Genomic DNA, 6466 nt, shown 5'->3' with positions numbered 1-6466 from the left:
TTTGATCAACCGCCCTGCAAGCTCGGGCTTGGCGAGTATTTGTCGTAGCGGCTGAGAAGTTCTAACATTGATAGCTTTTGTAAAATAGGGGGTTCAGAAAAAAATCGCTTTAGACTTTGAAAGGCCGTTTCACAGTTTTCATCCCATTGGAAAGTCGTATTTTTCCTCAAACATTGAAAAAAGCTGAGGGACTTGGACGCCAAGCATGGTAGGAATCTGGATAATGCTGCCAACCGCCCTGTTAATCGCTGAACCTCTTTGATGTTTGTAGGACTGGTCATGTCAAGGATTGCTTGACATTTTTCAGGATTTGCCTCAATTCCTCGGCTAGTAAGGATGAAGCCGAGGAATTTTCCTCCTCGAACACCAAAGGCACATTTCTCCGGGTTGAGTCTCATGTTATAAGCTCGGATTTGACCAAAAATTTCAGTAAGGTCTTCAATATGGGAGTGGCCGACCTTCGTCTTGGCGACCATATCGTCGACATACACTTCAATATTCCGACCTATCTGTTGTTCGAAGACCTTGTTCATCAGTCTCTGGTATGTTGTACCTGCATTCTTTAAGCCAAAAGGCATGACATTATAGCAATAATTACCATATTCAGTAATGAAGGCTGTTTTTTCTTGGTCTGATGGATGCATAAAGATCTGGTTATAACCAGAATATGCGTCCATGAAACTCAGGGTACCATAACCACAAGAGTTATCTACTAAAGTATCGATAGAAGGCAGAGGGTAGGCGTCCTTAAGACATGCTTTATTTAAATCAGTAAAGTCGACGCACATGCGCCATTTACCATTATTTTTCTTTACCATGACGAGATGTTGGCTAGCCAAGTTGTAAACCTGATTTCTCGGATGAAATTTGCATCGATGAGCTTTTTGGCTTCAGCCATGGATGCTAGCCGCTTCTCGGTTCCAAGATTTCGCTTTTTCTGAGATATTGGTCGGGCTGCCGGGCTCAATGCCCGTTTATGAGTGATAACAGATGGATCAATGCCTGGCATGTCTCCAGATGTCCAAGCAAATAAATCGATGTTTTCTCGCAAAAAGTGGACGAGCTTTTCCCTTTCCTCGTCTTTTATGGAGGATCCTATGAAAGTGAACTTCATCGGGTCATCAGTTAACATAAGCTTTGTTAGCTCTTCATTCGGCGAAGGACGATCTTGAAAATCGGCTCTGGGATCAAGCTCGGCCAGTATTGGCTGCTCGGCATTGATAGAGTTTATACGTCGCTCGCTATTTCTTTTGATAGGTCTTAGGCTTGTATTATAGCAATACCGAGCTTCTTGCAAGTCGCCATGGACCGTGGCCACAATATTGTCCTGCACAGGAAACTTGACACACAGATGAACGGTGGATACAATTGCAGTAAATCTATTTAAAAAAGGTCTTCCTAAAATAAGGTTTTAGGGGCTAAAACAGTCAACAACAAGATACTGGATGTCATGTGTTTTAGATAAAGGCTGCTCACCGAGTGTGGTTTGCAACCACACTGAACCCATAACTGGAACACGTTCCCCTGAAAATCCGACCAAGTCTCCTGCAGATGGTTGTAAAATGTTAGTACTTAGCTTCATTTTTTCAAATGTAGTAAAAAATAGTACATCAGCACTGCTGCCTGGGTCTAGTAGCACTTTCCGAACTATTAAATCGCCTAATTGGATGGAGATGACAACGGGGTCATCCAGGTTGGTATCTTGGCAGTTAAAATCGGTCTGGTAGAAGGTCATCTCCAGAACCTCTTGCGCTGGTTGAGGATTGTTGGTTGTAGCTCCAAGTGCCAACATGGCCCTGTATGTCCGTTTTCTTGCCGAACTTGTTTGGCCACCTCCGGCATAATCGCCCGAGATGCAATTGATTATGCCCCTAGGTTGAGCAGGAGCCTTTTCTTTGTCCTTTGATGATGATGATGGTCCTACAAAAGATGGATCTGAAGTCGGAACAGCTCTTTTCTGCATATGACCTGAGATAAATTTATCAAGGTGTCCCTGTCTTGCTAAGCGCTCCAAAAGGTCTTTGGCGATCACACATTCGTCGGTTGTATGACCATACTTCTGATGGAATGTGCAATACTTGGATTTGTCGACATTTTTTGGTTCGGGATAACTGCCAGCTTTTCGAGGGGGTTTAATCAATTTGGAATTCAAAATTTCTTTAATGATATCGTCTCTCTTTGCATTAAACTGGGTGTACGTCTCATAACAGGGAGTGGGTCTGAAACTCTTCTTATTGTCCCGGGGCCTATCGTCGTCTTTAGTAGTTGACGACTTTTCAGCTTTGCGAGCTTGTCGAAGCTCTTCAATATCGATTTGCCCTTTTGCCTTCTCTCGAAACTCAGCTAAGGTCTTCGGCTTGGCTACTATGATGGTTTCCTGAAATTTTCCTGGTCGGAGGCCGCTTTTGATGGCATGGAGATGTACTTCAGGATGAAGATCGGGGATCTGCATGGCTATCTTTGTAAAACGGGTAATGTAGTCCTTCAGACTTTCTTGAGGGCCTTGCTTAATAGTCGTCAAGTAGTCGGAATCATGCAAATATATTGCTGATGCTGCAAAATGATCTTCAAACTGCTTTGCTAACTCCTGGAAACGTGAAATTGAATCTGCAGGCAGAGAACAAAACCAGTCAAGTGCAGGACCATCTGAAAAAGTTGGAAAACAACGGCATAAAATAGGGTCAGATGCACCGTTAACGATCATGATAGATCGAAATTTTTTGATATGTTGCTTTGGATCTCCTAAGCCATCGTATGGAGTTAAAGTCGTCGGCAATGTAAATTGTCTAGGCAGTTGAAAATTCATGATATCAGCTGTGAAAGGCCCTGCCGAGTTGTCAGGCTCATCTTCCTCGTCATTGGGCGAGGTTTCGTTATTATGAGGACCTCCGCCATCATCGTCCTGAGGGGTCTCCGAAACATGCGTCGGTTGGGATTGATGCTCATCATTGGCATTTCGCTCATGACGGTTATCGTTATGCTCAAGGCGAGCGTTGGCTATTTGCTGAATTTGTTGCTGCATTCTTTGATTTTCCTCCGCCATATGTTGATTTGCCTCAGCCATGCGTTGATTTGCCTGCTGAAGCTCGGTTACCATCCGAAGGAGTTCGGACATAGTGGGGGGAGGTGCATCAGCCATTAATAAACGTTAGGGTGTTTGGGACCTGTAAAGAAAATTTTTTAAACCCTCGGCCCCACGGTGGACGCCAAATGTTCCTGCCTGGTTGTGGCCGAGCTATATTTCTTCACGGAGAGCGGGTTGGCCGACCTTGTAAGTGAACCAAAACACGTCTCGACCACGAAGTGAAACAAGAGGAGGAGCACCTGCAAAAAGCACTCCGACACTCAAGTTAGTTAATGAGAATTATATGGAGAGTTTTTAGCTTAGAACGATAATCTACCTTTTCAACTCCGACTGCTCGCTTTATAACTCGGAGGTAATGACCGTTTGGGTCTGAATTGACCGTTTCTGTGTAACCGATCATAGAGGTTTAATGCCATAAAGTCGGCAGAGTTGCCGATTTTAAAAAGAGATTTACCGAGCTATAATTCGTAACCGACGTATAACGGTTGTATCACGCGTGATTTAAAAAGCCGTTATAAGTTATAACAACTTGATTAAATTTAGTTAAATATTTTATTTGGATATAGAGCTTTATTGTTTAACTAATAAACTTTATAAATATTCCAAATCTAACATATTCGATAAAACAAGTCAAATCGAACTGAATTTAAAACAAGTCGAGTCATGAGCCTCCAACCAGCAACCTGGCCTACTTTCCCTCCAAGATGGTTATTTTAGAGTTAGAAAGATTTCACTTATTTGACATCAAATAACGGGATTTGAATTCTCTAAATTTTAAATTTTATTTTGAAGAGTAAAGTGTGATCTTTTACTATTTATTTTATAAGTGGGACTAAGAGTAAATATGAAAGAAAAATCATTCAATGGTAGAAGATCACACTTTACTCTCTAAAATAAAAATTCAAAATTTAGAAGATGCAAATTCTATATTAGATTGATGCTATAAATACATTATATTTGATTTTGAGAAGTGTTAAGAAGTCAGCACTTTTGTTAAATTTTGGTCAGCACTTAACTATCAAAAAAAAATTTAATAATTTTACACCATTAAATATAATCTCACACTATTTAAAATATCATTAATAACTAATTAATAGTTAAAAATCATAAAATTTACGGATCCTTAGACTTTTTCTTTGATTTTATATTCAATTTTGTAATTGTAATATGGGTATTCGCAGTGTCCCAGTGTGGAGAGGGAAAAACATTTTATCCAATACATTCGGTTGATGCATTAAATGATTAAATCGTCCATTCAATTAAGTCACCAAAAAAAAAAATCGTCCATTCAATTTGTTTAGCTGTCAAACCGACAAAAGCGATCAAAAACGAAATTGATTAGGTCGGTTCCTTTTTTTTTCCTTAATCCAACAGGTCGGTTCGATATTGACTTAAAAGCAAATTAACATTTAAAATGATATGTTTTCCGAAATTAAAACTGACACATTTGACTTAATTAACATACAATATTTTTCAGCAACCCAAAATGAGAACATGTAATTACCTGTGTTATGCATGAGATAAGATTGAAATTATAATTTTAAATTTTTTTTAAAATTAATTTGAATTATAACAATTTAATTAATAAAAAAATAATATGTTATGCATTTTTTATCTAGTGTTAATTAGATTAATTCTAAAATGGTTATTAATCGATTTTAATAATCTACTTTCTTTAATAAATCAGACATATATATTGAATGTGATCATAAATAATATAATAATAGTTAAATCCACCAACAAATATATTGGCTACTATCACACTATAAAACAAATTAAATATAAAGGCTATTAGCATCTATAAATCTATAAAACCGCACTGTCTTTGATTCGTGCAAAGGTTTACTTATCAAATAAACTTAAAATATGAACAAAAAATTTTAGGACCTAACATCACTTGAAAGAATTATGGAAAATAATCAACTTACCTTATTATTCATGAGAACCATTTCTATATAAGTCGTTTTGTTCTTGTCAAATTTGGATGGAACTTTCCATAACCTTATATATATATATATATATATATATAATGAAAGAACTAATTTCTATTAATACGGGACTTTACAAGGTGGATGCTTTTCGTTTTCCTTTTTTTTCACGTATCTTTCTTTTTTTAAATAGTGATATTTTAATATTTTTTTTAAATACATTTTTCTTAATAATTACATTACTAATCTGAAATATAAAATGAGAAAAAAAAGGTAATACATATATCCAAGAAAGAAAATAAACTTAAAAATCAGAAAAAAAAATTTTATATTAAAAGATATAAAAATAATATATTAAAAAAGAATACTCGTAATATATAAATTGAGTCATTAGAAATAAATTACTTAAATAATATTTAATCTATTCTAGTCCTTAGACACGTATAGATTAGAATCATTCTCGTAACGACAACCAACTGAAACAACATCGTAAGTTCGAACATTTAGAATTCGTGCAAATTCAAACCATTCCCTTATTCTTTGAAAACCTTCTGTATCCCTAATAGAGTTGAATCGCAATTCCTTTTATGGAAAAAGAGTTACGGAGATGGCTTTGATGTGTTGGAGACCAAAATCCGTAAGTCACTATTTATATTTGAGTGTGACACCCATTAAACCCTAAAGGTCAAATAATATAGTATCTTTGATTTTATTCTCATTTAATTCTAAATCAAAAGTAATAATGACTTATTTAATTCAACATTTATGATAATAAATGAGATGACCATTATATAAGTTATTTGATGTAAAATAGCTTAATTTGCGATTATAATTAATATATGTATTGCCCATAAATAGATTAGAAAATAATAATTTCGTAACAAAATAATCATTCAATTTGAGTTATAATTAATTGATTGATAGAAATTATAATAAATTGTATGATGTTTAAATAATTAACCAAATCAATTAGTTGATATAATTAATTAATTTATTATAATAAATTGAATTTAATGAGTTAAAAAAATAAATCAAAAAACACCATCAGAAACATGCCAGTGATGCCACAACAGTTTTATCATTAAGTGCATAAATTTAATTTTTATATAATAGAATAGATATTTACAGATTATTATATTAAACACAAACTAAAAAAAACACACTAAACAAAATAAAAGCATCAATGGTAAAATATAACCTAAAAAATCACTTAAATTCAAAAAGAACCTGTGATGAATTATAATAAATCTATATATGAGAAGTAAAAAATAAACAATTAAAAATAAAGTAAAAAAAGTAATTTAAAAAAGTAAAAGAAGATAGAAAAGATAATGTGTGGAGTAGATAAAAAATGTATTGCAATAGAATATTAATATAATTAATTAATACAAATGATGAAAGAGAAAAATCAAAATACGATTTTATTAAAAAAAAAAATTTCAAAAACAATATT

The sequence above is a fragment of the Arachis ipaensis genome, chromosome B02 (genome assembly GCF_000816755.2).
Source record: "Arachis ipaensis cultivar K30076 chromosome B02, Araip1.1, whole genome shotgun sequence".
NCBI classification, from domain to species: domain Eukaryota; kingdom Viridiplantae; phylum Streptophyta; class Magnoliopsida; order Fabales; family Fabaceae; genus Arachis; species Arachis ipaensis.
The sequence above is the reverse complement of the archived record's forward strand: the minus strand, read 5'-3'. Positions refer to the sequence as shown.